This window comes from Peromyscus maniculatus, chromosome 1, assembly GCF_049852395.1.
Source record: "Peromyscus maniculatus bairdii isolate BWxNUB_F1_BW_parent chromosome 1, HU_Pman_BW_mat_3.1, whole genome shotgun sequence".
NCBI lineage: Eukaryota > Metazoa > Chordata > Mammalia > Rodentia > Cricetidae > Peromyscus > Peromyscus maniculatus.
In genome coordinates, this window is record NC_134852.1 from 39153438 (window position 1) to 39168146 (window position 14709).

Sequence of the window (14709 nt, forward strand, 5' to 3'; positions counted from 1 at the left end):
ATACAATGGAGTATTACACAGTGGCAAAAAGAACAATGTCATCATGAAATTTGTAGGCAAATGGATGGGACAAGAAAAAATAATCCTGAGTGAGGTAACCCACACCCAGAAAGACCAACACAGTAATATACTCACTCATAAGTGAATTTCAGATGCAAAGCAAAGGATAACCTGGCTACAATCCACAACCCTAGAGAAGCTATGTAAAGAGGAGAACATCAAGAGGAACACATGTGTATTGCCCCAGGAATGGGAAAGGTTTAAGATCTCCTGGGTAAACTGGGAGTGGGAATTAGAAGGAAGGGATGGAAGGTGGGAACATGAGCACTTGAGATTGGGGAGAGATGGGGAGGGAGAGCAATAAAAGAGATATCTTGACAGAAAGTTCCATGAAGGGGATGGGGAGAAATCTGCAGCTATGGAAAACCCCAGAAACTCACAAGATTGTCCCCAGCATTGGTGGAGAGGGTGCTTGAACTAGCTTTCCCCTGCACTGAGATTGGTGTCTACCCTAACTGTCATCATTGAACCTACATCTGAACCTACATCCAGTGACTGGTGGAAGCAGATGCAGAGACCGATAGCCAAGCAATTGGCCAAGATCATGGATTTCAGTTGACTAGAGGGAGGAAGGATTATAGGAGCAAGGGGAGTCAGGATTAGGATGGGAAAAATCTCAGAGATAGCTGACCCAAGCTAGTGGGAACTTATGGACTCTGGACTGACAACCATGGAGCCTGCACTGGACCACACTAAGCCCTCTGAATGGGGGTGAAAGTTGTGTGGCTTGGTGTCTTTGTGTGTCCCCTGGCAAGGGGACCAGGACTTATCCTGGGTATATGAACTGGCTTTTAGAGCCCATTCCCTGTGGTGAGATATCTTACTCAGCCCTTATGCAGTGGGGAGGGGCTAGGTCCAGCCCCACCTTGGTATGCCAGCCTGTGTTGATTACCCAAGGGGGGCCTTACCCTCTATGAGGAGACAGGGTGGGAATGGGGGGCGGAGGTAGGAAGAACTGGGGAAGGGGAGGAAAGGGAAACAGGATGGTATGTAAAATGAAAGAAAAATTTTATTAATAAAAAATTCATGCCGGGCGGTGGTGGCGCACGCCTTTAATCCCAGCACTCGGGAGGCAGAGCCAGGTGGATCTCTGTGAGTTCGAGGCCAGCCTGGACTACCAAGTGAGTCCCAGGAAAGGCGCAAAGCTACACAGAGAAACCCTGTCTCTAAAAACCAAAAAAAAAAAAAAAAAATTCATAAAAAAAGAGGGTGGGACACACTTGCTCACTTTCACAGGTTAGCCAAAGTGCAAGAGACAACTTGACATTCCAACTCCATGCCACTGGATAGGTTCATTAACATAAGAACTAATTTCTACAGTTCCACTCAAACTATACCACTTCAATTTTAATTCTAAGTGAGAATATTTTCCTTGAGGGGAGCCATAAAGGCTCCAATCAATGATGTCTCCACAGGAGATATTAATTAGCACTCGAGGTTTCTCAATCTTGCACTGTTGCCAATGTACCCAGTCAGATTCCTTGTTGGTAACCCCTATCTCACAGAATGGCAGATTTATAGATCTAGTAGCATTAATCTCCTGTCCTTTAAAACCAGATGCATGAAGTATATAAAACTTACTATGATAACCTTAGGTTTCATTATGGATAGTCCTACTTGAGAGGTTATATTTAGATACTGAATTCCATTTCCCATATGAAGAGGAATTCCTTATGCTCTCACAGTATAATTTTTAATCTATTTACCCTCCTCCATTGGCTGAGCAGGGCCTCAGTTATCATAAGGACCAGATAGCCAAGAAGATTAACCACCACAGGAATATCCATATTTTCCCACCTTACTGCTAAGTTAATTGGAGGATTAGGAGTTAAGTCCCAGTAACTATGATCAGTCCCTTTTACCTGTAAAGTTACCATAGGAGACATGACAAGTAATAGATTTTTAGAATTCAGAGGTAACTGAGTCATAGGAATTACCACGTCCCCTTTGTCATATAAATTCTTAAGCTGTCCCCAAGTAGAAGGATTAACTGTCTGCTCCAAAGGCATTCTGTGTTTTTTCCTTCCCAGAAGCATCTGAGTAACAGGAAGCATCCAGGAGACTTCTCTTGCTCATGTCTAAGCTTTATTAATTTTGATGGTATCCACAACTTCTAATCTCCTCCAGAAACATAAGCATAACTTCAACCCCATCCTAACACCTTTCCCATTTTCCATACTGATGTAAAGGCAACCTTTCAGTACAGACAAGTTTTTTTGTATGGTCCAATGCCTGTCAGTAGCTGTTGTTACTGTTTCATTAGCAATTAAAAAATTTAAGGTAAGTCAGGCATTGTGCAGTCCATCCCGGGGGTCCTCATATCATCCTTCTGTTTGACAAGCATCTCCTTTAGAGTGTTATTAGGTCTTTTAACAATTGCTTGTCCAGTAGGATTATATAGTATCTCTGTAATGTGTTTTATGTTGTAACCTGTAAAAAACAAAAAGTGTGATTTTGTAGGAGATATATGTGAGGTGTTATCATTTTTATTTTGTATTGGTATGCCCATTACAGCTTTTGTTTCTAATAAAAGTGTAATTATAGAATCAGCCTTTTCAGAACTTAATGCAGGTGCCAATTAAAATCCAGAGTATGTATCAAGGATATGATAAATGTGTTTTAATTTTCCAAATTCTGCTAAATGGAATACATCCATTTGCCAAATTTCATTACTTTGTGTACTTTTAAGATTAGTTCCTGCATGTAAAGGAACTTGCTTATACAAAGAACAAGCAGGACAGTTTTTTTTTCTAATTTCCTTAGGTTGTTGTCAAGTAATGAAAAATTTTTCTTTGTGGTGATATTTTATTTGTGTTTTAATAAGTAAAGCTTGCCTGGAGATCAGATGAAACATCAAGCCATTTTAAATAAACAAAGAAGTCAGGCAATGGTAGCACATGCCTTTAATCCTATCACTTGGCAGGCAGGATCTTTGTGTGTTCAAGGCCATACTGGAAACAGATCCAGGTGTAGTGGCACATGCCATAAACTCCAAAACTAGTTAACTCTGGAGGTCTTTACAGACAGAGAGGAAGTGACAGAACTAGGTAGGATGAGAAAATGATGTAAGTGAATGGAGAGAGCAAATCTGATGGCAGAACAGCAAGCCATATAGATGTGGGTAGACAGGAGTAACTCGCACTTGGAAGCTGCAGAGTTGGTGAGTAAGGTTCAGCTGTGGCTTTCCCTATTTCCCTGATCTCTCCCAGGCTTTCACCCCTGTATCTGGCTCCGGGTTTTTATGTAATAAGACCATTTAGAAATTCATCTACATTTCTTTAAGCTCCGACTATTAACATGATGTTTCTTGTGAAATTCTGAGGCTCACAATACATTTCCTATCAGTAATTGATCAATTTCTTCATTTCCTTTAGCTAACGGTCCAGGCAACCCAGTATGAGATCAAATGTGGGTAATATAAAGTGGACAAGTCCTCTCTTGGATTGCCTATTGTGGTAGTACAAATAATAAAGTTAATTCTGAATTATTAGGAATAAGTTTAGCAGTTTCTATATGCAATACCACCATTTCCACATATTAGGAATCACTAATTATATTAAGAGATTCATTAAGGTCTAATAAAACCATCAGAATGGCATATTGTTGGACCCCAAAGTTTAGGGTCTCAAATGGGCGCCCCAAGAACCCAGAATCCAGTCCAGTTGATGCAATAGCAGGATTTATTAAGCTTATGTATAGAAGGGCTCCTTTGCTCCCAAGAGCAAGAGTTGCATCTTACTGCAGCCCCATAAGGGCTTATAAAGGAAAACCCTACAAAACCCGTATGATTACAATTACCATACAATTTCATTTCACAAGATCATGGTCTGGGTACAGAGTGATCACAGAAGGGGTACAGTTACGTCAACAGGTACATTTTCCCTGAATCCTCAAGGGGGGTATCAGGGCGGGAGTGGAGTTTACACACAGGTCATGGTGGTCCTTCCTGGAACACTTGCAACTATCCCAGTCACAGTTAAGCACATCTCTTAACAGAAATCTTTTTTACATTGTTATATGGTTGCAGGGGAGATTGAACAATGGCTAAGTCAGGTTGCCCTTGGAACTAGATTTTTAGTTTCTCATTTCCTGGTGCTTGAAGTTTCTCTTTTCCTGAGGCTTGGGGGTATAAGCCTGAAGGGCTAGGGTCTTTCATATATAACTCTGATTTTTGAATTGAATCATAGACTTTCAATAACTTTACTGATACTTCCTGCTTTATAACTAGCCATTCTTAATTTATTCACAGCTGTATAAAATATAAGAGCCCCAGAAATAGATGCTCTTTTTACTATATAGGGAATAATCCATTCAGTTCTCTTTATAAATTGAAGTCACTTACTTTTTAGATATTTGTTTTTAAGTTCTCCTAGGAAGTTACTACAAGCTCTTTGTCAGTCATCATTAATCACGCATAATTGCACAATTTCAGCATTAGTATAGGGTACTACAATCTCAGCTGGATCCATTCCTAACAATTGACAAATTCTTATTCTTCCCTTTATGACTAAATCAGAAACTTTTCCCCTATAGGTCGTTAACATTGTCCTCTGTTTGTGAGCTAGGAAAATCCATTCCAAAATATTATCCTCCCTCTCCATAATGAGTCCAGTAGGGAAATGATTACTAAAATACATTTTGTTATGAGATCTAATCGATCCACATAGGCATTTTGTAATTTTTGTTCTACTTAGGCTAATTCACTTTAAGCCTCAGCTGTTAATTGCTTTGGACTGTTTAAATCTGAGTCACCTTGCAAAATCTGAAGCAAATTATTTAATTCTTGAGTACACAATCTAATGGTAGGATGCAACTGAAGTGTGATCCTAATTAACCTTAATAATAAAAACCTGGATCAGATATCAAGGGTGAAAGCTGAAAGATCAGCAGAGCAGGCAACCGCTAGAAAGACTTCTTAAAGCCTCTACAAAATCTCAGACTGAATGGGGGATATCCTGACTCTATGAATCCTTAGACTGAATGGGTAGGTAGATCCTGTCTCCACCCACCACCTTATATTCCTGTCCCCACCTCCCGTGTGCTGGGATCAAAGGCATGATCCTTCTTACTGCTGGGATTAAAGGTTTGAGCCTCCCATGTGCTGGGATTAAAGGTGTGAGCCACCACTACCTAGCTCTATTGCTCTTTTATACTGGTATTCCTGCTTCTTCATCCCACATGCTAGAATTAAAGATGTGTGCCACCACTGCCTGGCCTCTATGGTTAATTAGTGGCTAGCTCCACCCTCTGATCTCCAGGAAAGCTTTATTTGCAGGAACACAAACAAAATATCATACAACAGGCCACCAATTAATATCACCCAATATTTTTTAAAAATCATTAAGAGTGTGCATTTGATCTCCGCAAATCTGGACCTTTTGCAGCTGATTTCTCCATTTACTTAATTTAAATCCTAAATAACTGAAAGAATCTCCTCTTTGTATTTTTTTTTCCAGGAGAAATTTGTAGTCCCCAACAGCGTAAAATTTTCTGTATCATATTAAACATTTTTTCTAATGTATCTGTATCAGAAGCAGCCAATAAAATACCATCCATATTATGATAATAAATTGAAGAAATTGTTTACAAACAATTTCTAGTGATTGATGTAACCAATATTGACATAAAGTTGGGTTATTTAACATTCCTTGGAGAAGGACATTCCAATGATATCATTTTACTGGTTGAGCATTATTATTAGTAGGAATTGGAAAAGCAATTTTTTCTCTATCCTGTTCTTGTAAAGGAATAATAAAGAAGCAATCTTGTGAATCAATAACTATAATAAGCCAATCCTTAGATAATAAAGAAGATAAAGGAATTCCAGACTATAAAGATCTCGTAGGTGGAATCATCTTATTAATCACTTTTAAGTTAATTATTAATCTCTATTTACCAGATTCCTTTTGTATTACAAACACAGGAGAATTAAGGACTAGTAGTTTCCTCTATGTGTTTAGCATCTAACTGTTCTTTAACTAGTTGCTCAAGTGCCTGTAATTTTTCTTTAGGTAAGGGCAACTGCCCCACCCATGTAGGCTTATTAGTTAGCCCTTTTAAAGGCAGAGCAGTAAGATTACCAGCAGTGGCCCCTACTCCAAATTTGGATAGGCAATTCCTATTTTATCCTGCTCTTGGACAAAAAAAAGAGGATATCCTGTTGTATATCCTCTTATTTTCCTCAACAATTTTTTCCAATACCTTTTCTAGGAACTTACCCCAATTTTAACATTATTTTACGGGCTCTTTCTGAAATTGTAAGAACATTAACTTGAGTTCCCCATTGTTTGTAACAAATTTCTCTCCCAAAAATTCACAGCTATATCAACTACACAAGGCTTTAACATACCTATTTGTCCTCTAGGCCATATGCATTTAATCCACTCTACATTCTGTTTTTACCTGAGATAAGGTTCCATTGGCTACAAATTGAGTGGAGACTTCTTGTAAAGGCCAAGTGGGATTTTAAGATTTTTGAAAAATTACAGATATATCAGCTTTAGTGTCTGGTAGGCCTGAAATCTGAATATCATTTACTTGTAATTTTAGCTTTGGCCTCTTATCATTTATAACAGCAGCTTGTCAAAATATTTTTTCAGTATTTATTTATGTATTTATTTTGAAACAAGGTTTCTCTGTGTAGTGTAGATGTAACCAACCGTCTTATTAAATAAGAAACACAGAAACAATGTAAAAGAGAAAGCGGAGAAGTCAGAGCTTAGAGCTAAAATCTCACCCTTCCTCCTGCTGTCCCAGCTTCGCGAAAAGAGACCTACTTCCTGTCGGTTCGTTTTTTTTTTTATAGTATGTTGTTCTGCCTTCTCATTGGTTGTAAACCCAAACACATGACTGCCTTGTCACTGTCTGAATGTACAGCCCCCTAGGTCTTAAAGGCATATGTCTCCAATGCTGGCTATATCCCTGAACACACAGAGATCTTATGGGATTAAAGGCGTGTGCCACCAACGCCACACTCTTGCTATGGCTGTAATAGCTCTGACCCCCAGACAACTTTATTAACATACAATCAAAATAATAATTCAGTACAATTAGATTACCACCACAGTGTAGCTTTGGTGCCTATCCTGGATCTTGCTCTATAGAGCTGGCTGGCCTCAGACTCACAGAGATCTGCCTGGCTCTGCCCCCCGAGTGCTGGGATTAACGATGTGGACCACCACCCAGCTTTTTTTCCCAGTATTTTTTAAATCTCATGTCTTACAATTGGAGTTGCTTTGCATTTAAAATATGGAAGTAATAACAGTTGAGCAACTTTACCACCAGCATTTATTTGCATAGTCCTTTTTACATAAACCATCTCTAAAAGCATTGAAAACAATATCTATAGGATTTTAAGAGGTAACTTTAAGCAATACTATGGAATATTTTTATAAAATTTTAACAGGAGGATACTTTTTTACAGATCTTAAGTAACATGTTAATGTAACTTGCTAAGTATTAACAGTGTGGGTCAAACAATTTACCTATATTTTACTTAGTGAAAAACAATTTTTGTAAGCTCCTTATCAGTAAGAGATCATTTTTATGAGCTTTTACCTTAGTAATCATATATTCTAATAAGCTAACCACCCAATCTGTTTCAGGTGTTACATTTTTATGTAATTTAACCAAGAATTTCTAGAAAGCAACTTAAAAGAGTGGAGCCAAATCTTCAGTAAATGACCAACAGAGAAGAGCAAATCCAATACTATAAAGTCATGAATGTTGTTCTTCCAGTTCATTTACTATAAAAATTAAGCATTATGATTAGACAATCAAGAGAAGAGAACAGCCTTTACAGGATGAATGACTAAAGGCTCTGGAAATTCAAACAGCTTTGACTTAGTACTTTATGCCCTCACCATACTTGTTTTTTACTAGAAGTTGGGCTTGTTTAAAATTTTTTCTTTCTCTCATGAAGGGGCCATTGATAATGATTTATTCCAACCATAAGAAAAGATAAAAAGTATTTCCTAGTAGGGGATCTTTAATATTGAGTTTATCCTGCTGTAATGAAAAACAAAAACAAGAATCATTTAAACCAAAGTTAAGCAAACAGACAAGAAAACTCTCAGCTCTGGGTCTGTTGTGCTTGCTCAGGCTGCAGCGGTGAGGCCCAGCCACCCATTCTTTGTGGTTCAGATGCCTCCTCTTTGTGCTGACCCACAGGTCTCTGAAAGAGCTGACAGGCATGGAGAGCTCTAAGTTACAACTATCCTCAATTTCTTATATCAAAAGGAGACTTTTTTCTTCCTATTTTTACTGGGAAGAGGCTTTTTTCTTTCCTTTATTTTTTGTTCACAGTGATTTTTATTTTTTAGTCCTTGATTTGATAATTTCCCCCTTTTTACCAGGACATTTTCTTTTTTTGCATTAAGCATTTCTCCCTTTACTATCCAGAGATTTCCTTTCCTTCCCTTTTCTCTATTAGGATGGGCCTTTTTCCTTGATTTTTTCTTTGTCTCCGGAGCCATTTTATTTCTATCATTAAAAAATGGACAGTTAGTGCTTTTCTATTTAACAAGCATTTTAGCAATTGTACATTTTGTGCTCCTGAGATAGGGAGTTTAAATTCCCCATGACCCTGCCAATCCTGGAGTCATCTTACCCAGAGGGTGAACTTCTTCCAATTCTTAAAAGTGTCAGAATCCTCTGTCCTTCTTGAAACACCATGACAATGTTACACCAAAACGTTGTATATTTGGTGTGTGTTCACAGGGGTCCATGGAAAGAGGGCACAGAGCCTTCTAAGTATGATTTTTTAGACTTTTCCACCTTCAGAGGGGGTCCATCTCTTCGGACTGAAACATTGTAGATAAGCAAAGGGCCTTTTTATTGTTATACAATTAATACCTTTAGGAAGTCAATCCCATATACCAAAACGTCTTATCTAAACCTCTCCAAAGGGACTATTCCAACTGCAAATTCTCAGTAAAGGAACACCACAGTTTTCTGGATTGTCCCTAAAGCAAGTTTTCATAGGTTTTGAACTCCTAGCAAACACTCAGATAAGACTTCAAGCAGGAGGTGATGGAGACAAGATGTAGCAATCACAAAAAGCAGATCAAAGCTAGGTGCTAACACTCAGGAAACAAAGCAGCTGCAGCCCAGCAGGAATTCACCCAGAGAAACAAAAACAATTAACATCAACCTTGTTTAACCCACTGACAGAGGAGGTTAAGGTGCAGATTTGCAAAGCAGTTCCTTGTGTAAAGTAGTGGGATTGTAGGGAAAGTGAACAGAGAGGACGGAAGTTTTTCTCTGAGGTTGTTACCATTTGTCTTGGTGCCCTTTCACACAAAGCCAGGGTCAGAGAGTCAAGAACACCAGGCTCAAACCTGAAACAAGAACTTCTTGCAAGAACCCCAGGGAGACAGTCCCAGGGTAAAGTGACACTCTCATGCCTTCTGGGACATGGAAGGCTATGTGTTTATAGCATGTTATACAAAGCCTATAAATCGTGGCTGTACACACAAACTCAGAACTGTCTTAAGGAGACATCTGCCCACAAGAAAGTGATATGTTCCTTTCAGAAACTTCAGACATGTGTAGGCAGTACCTCTCCTTGGCAGTAACCTTTGAGTGGGTGATTCTGTCTAGTGATATTAAAAGCTATAGGAAAAGTCCATATTAAGGAATATCAGTTCCTCTTTTCTAGAAAGCCAAGACAGTCTGTGCCTATGGGTAACAGACACACTTATTAGTGAGCCTAGGATAGACACTAAATGATGAAAGTTCTCAGGCTCACCAATGCCTGACTTTTAGAGGCCAAGCCAAGACATAAAAAAATTGGTAGGGGGAGGCCACCTAGGAGGGAAGCCCCTGAGACTAAGGGGGCAGAGCTGCTTAGTGAGCCCCTGGAATCACCAGTCTACTCCCTGACCAGAAAGACGAGGCAATGATGAGTGACAAGGCCTTTAGGAAAGATGGGGGTACCTCTGTTGCTCTGGGTTAATGTCAAAGAGCCTCATGTCTCTCCTCTGTTCGGCAGTGAGGCCTTTGGATTTCTTCTCCTGCTGCTTTGGCTTCTGACGAGTGAAGTATTCCAAGACCACAGCCTTGCTTTGCAGATGGCTCTCACTGTCTTGCTTGCTCCAGTGAGGTATGATTTGCTTCAGGAAGGCCCTCACAAAGGCCCCAGGCCGCTGGCTCCCCAGCCTCTGCTCAGAGACAGGTGGTGTGGTTTACTGTTCTGCTCTCAGACTCCAGGGCCCTCAGACCCCATTCCTGAGAGCCACCAGCTTTGATGATCTAGGCTACAAATCTCTTGTCTTCCAAGTGTTTGCTACACACAACTGCCAAGATGTAAAAGTAATACTCACATGCTAACTGTGACACTGTCCTACACTGCAGCCAGGTCAAACAATGACTTCCAGTCCTGTTTCTCTGAGGTTACTCTATTGAGCATTCAAAATCCTTTGTAATGCAAGGCTTCTCTAATCCTTGTGGGGAAGGAAGCTTGAGAAATGCATGATACAGGTTATTTAATAAGTAATGACCACAAGACTAGCTTGAAGTGGAAGGGAGCTGGGGTTGTTAGGGAAATGAGCCATTCCAGAACTAGGGGAAATTGCCTGGGGGTTCCAGGCAGGTCAAGGAGGAGGAAATCTGATACTGAGCACCACAGTCCCCTTTCCTTGCTTTTCTGCCTTGTGGCCTCCATGTGGCTGCTGTTGGAGAGGTCTGATCCAGTTCTCCTTGAGGCAGAAAGCATGAAGGGCATCTCGTGGTCTACTCACTCTCATCCACAGGACTGTAGTACCCCTGGCAAGGGAGGGTAAAACCACTTCACTGTTGCACCCAGGCCTGAGACACTCTAGTTTCAGCACCCCTCAAGTTGGGGCAGCAACAGTCTATTCTTCACTGGGCAGCAGGCACCTCACTCGGCTTTCATCTGCTGCAACCCGGGCAGTGCTCTTTCCTGAGGACGTACCTCTTGGCTGGACCATTTGCTGGGGTCTTTTTGAACTAACCAGACAGTAAAAACAAGTCTGAGGCTAACTGCCAGCTTTATTTAGGTTAACATATGAACAGTGGCCGATACACTCTCTCTGCTAAAGCAGGGGGTTAAAAAAAGAAAGAATACACAATCTTTGAGGTAGTTCAAAGTCAGGATGGCTAAACAATTTATCATCAATACCAGAACAATTTGGCTCTTTTAAACACTTATGTGGTCTCTCTTTCATGGGGAAATAAAATCAAGGCCTTTTAACATCTTGATTTCAAGGATATTCTCTCTCTTTTGCTTTTTTGAGACAGGGTTTCTCTGTGTATCCCTAGCTGTCTTTGAACTCAGAGAACTGCCTGCCTCTGCCTCCCAAGAACTGGGATTAAAGGCATGTGCCACACAGCCTGGTGGGACATGTACTCTTTATGAGCCACAGGTGATGCTTCTATCCAACTGACAAAGCATGCTGACAGACAGACAGACAGAATTTATAACATTCACTTATGAAATGGCCTGAGCACTGAACACAGATACAAGAGCAAGTCAGGTTTCAGGTAGGCACAGGCTGTCATTTCCCATGGAGAGGGAGATGACATGAAATCTAGGAGTCCAAGTCCCTCAGAGCTGACTCTGGTACCCTAAAAGGAGCCTGGCACAAGAAGACATCAGCACAAAAGACCTCGATGGGGCCTAATATGCTGACTGTAAAGGTGAAGAGTAATCCATGGGAAAGGACAGCTAGACCAGTCTTCGAAGCCATTGAACCACCTTTGCTCTCAAGTCTACCGCTCCCAGCCCACCTTTGAAAGATTGTACCTGTACATCGTACTCCTCGGCTTCTTTATGAGAAAAGGCATGGTAAATCACAGCTGGGGGATGAAAGACAAAAATAGAAGATTACTTCCTGTTAGGAATGAGTGTAATATCCAAGGCTCTTCTAAGTATGACCTACACTTATTTAGAGATGGAATACTTGGTTAGTATGAAAAGGCAAAGCTTTCTTGGATTATCCTTTTATTTTAGTCTGCAGTACTGGGGGATTAAACTCAGTGGGGTTTAATGCATGCCAGGCAAGTGCTTCACCATGGATCCATGTCCATGGTCCCACTGAATGCTGCTTATTTACATATTTATTTAAAGACACAGTCTACTTTGCATCCTAGGCTGACTTAGAATTTGCTATGTAGCTCACAATGGCCTTAAACCTTCAATACTCCTGTCTTAGGCTTCTAATTGCTAGTTGCTGGGATTACAGACGAGTACCACAACTATCTTAGATACTTCTTAATTCTTTCCTTTGGCCAGATTTGTCTTCAAATACTTAGGATGAGGTTTAAAAGAGCACCTCTCAGAGCTTAATGTGTTTAAGAACCTTGGGGGATCTTATTAAAACATGGGGTTTTAGTTCCTACTCCAGACTCTGAAGGTTCAAAAAAACTCCTCATTGGATCACATTTAGAGTAGTTCTGATTTAAAATACAAGTTATAATTATACTTGGGCAGTTGCTCACTAAGGAATGAAGACACTAAAACTAAAGTGATGGTAATAGTTAGTGGGTAGTTGGTTTACACACTGTATTTTGCTGATTACAAGAAGTTTAAAACAGATTTTTCGCTGTTTAGAATCAATAAAATTGGAATGTATACGACAAACAAAATACAACAGTCTTTCTGCAAATTCTAAATATGACCACCATGATGCCAAAATCTGTCTAAACCTCCATGCTTCTGTTTCTTATTTGTTTGGAGGAAATCATCACGGTGGCACTGAGGGACAGAGTACAGTTGTAAATGTGGTAAGAAAGGGCAAACGACCAGAAAACCTAGCTCACACTACAACTGTGTGGTAGCACACACAGTTGATCCCATCACTTCAGAGGGAGAGGCCAGCCTTGTTTACAGTCTGTTTCCAGCTCAGTCAGAACTATATAGCGGACCTTATCCCAACAGCAACAATAATTACAAACAAAGAAACAAAAATCTACCTCTGTTCTCTTGAACTTCCCTGAGTACATGTTTGATCAAGCAAACAAACCAAGGAAGTTACCAGTTTTACATACAGAATCTAGTTCTCCCTTCAACTGCAGATTGAGACTCCAGTTTGTTTATTGAGATTAATGTGCAGGGCCTGGGACCCTAGGAATAACTTTTTTTTTTAACCTACCCCAGATGCCTAGAATCAGAGTTGGAAATCTTCCTGCAGAAGTACACTTGTAATAGCTCTGGTACACTCACTGCTTGTCAAGTAGTTGATTTAAAACAACACATATATACACTCATAGGTATGTGTACACATTTATTTCAATCTCATTAATCTTTCTAAGAACTTTAAACATAATTATTCCTAGTTATGTACAAAATAATACTGAAGTTGAGATATGCCAAGGCACTTGATCTCTGATGAAAGGACATGGCAGGAGTGTAAATCAACAGATCAGAGGCTAAATCTTTACAGTATCCTCTCTCCCCTCTTATACTGCTCCAGTGCTTGCTTCCCTTCCTGGAACATCTCTTTTCTGCTCAAATACCAATGCCTTAGGTTTGCGATAAGGCGCCTAAGGTTTTTACTTGACAAAGGGTGAAAAGCCAGGTGGTAGAGGGGAGCAGGTCCTGGCAGCAGTTATCTAGGCAGGTAGTGAGTAGGTCTGGCCAAGGCCTTGGATCCACCTCTTCCAGTTCCCCTGAGCAGCCCTAGCTCCCCGGGGGAGAACACCTGACATCTATTCCTAGCTTAGAGACTGTGTATACGGCCGTTCACACTCTGCGCCTAGATTTCTTTTGTGTACTATGAGTCAATAGTACACGGTTTCCCTGGAAACTGTCTTGGGACTCTGTTGCGACAGGTATCCCTGACTCAGCTTCCTGTTCCAGACCCTCTGTACTCTCATCCCGGCCCAATTTCGTGTCTCTCATCCCGCTTACCCTTCATTGTCGGACGCTTCCGGAGCGCTTTGGTGACGTCTCCGTCAGGTCTCACTCACTCTTTCCCTTTCTTCACTTAGTTCAGCAGCTTTCAGCCACCAGGACTCTTTCATGTTTACCTTTCCGCTGGAAAAATCCGCTGTGCCCAAGAAACAACGTGCGCACAGTACACAAACAGACTTGTTCCAGGCGGCATCAATGGATACGACCAGATTTCGGATACTGTGCCTTGCGTGACGCAATCAAAGCGCGACGGGCTCTGGCGGTGCATGCGCCTTGGGTTTAGCTCTGTTGCCGAGGGAGGGGCTCGCTAAGCGTCGGTTCTGTGGCCGGTGGAGTCTGTTATTTGTGGCCTCTTCAGTTTATGGCTCTCCTGGCGGGAACAGTCCAGTTGCAGTTCAGGATTAATGAAGTATAGAGAGGCAAACTGTCATGGAGAGGATGCGAGGGAGATTGGGACTATGGAGGGCAGAAATGGGCTTGAAGTAGTGGACGTAATGGCTGTATTGAGGTCTTAGAATTTTTTTTTGTTTGTTTAGTTTTTTGAGTTTTAGTTTCTCTTTGTAAGAGCCCTGGTTATCCTGGAACTCCCTCTTGTAGACCAGGTGGCCTCAAACTCAGAGACTTGCCTGCCTCTGCCCCCTGTGTGATAGGATTAAAGCCATGAGCCATCATCGTCTGGATTTTTTTTTTTTTTTTTGCCTCCCAGGGGACTCATGTGTCCCTGGCTGGCCTAGAATTCACTCACAGGATTACTAGTTATCTTTTGTAATGGTGGC

The 14709-nt window shown here is 40.9% G+C and overlaps 1 long non-coding RNA gene across 2 annotated transcripts in view; it reads right to left on the reverse strand.

Annotated features, from left to right (window-relative positions):
- Nucleotides 1-14181, reverse strand: part of LOC143274327 (uncharacterized) — a 48278-nt gene extending 34097 nt beyond the window's left edge. For both annotated transcript variants that reach the window (XR_013052929.1, XR_013052928.1), the window contains exons 1-2: nt 13931-14181; nt 11825-11877 (exon numbers count right to left, since the gene is read on the reverse strand). This is a non-coding gene — a long non-coding RNA (uncharacterized LOC143274327). The remainder of the gene's footprint in view (nt 1-11824; nt 11878-13930) is intronic.
- Nucleotides 14182-14709: the final 528 nt, after the last annotated feature.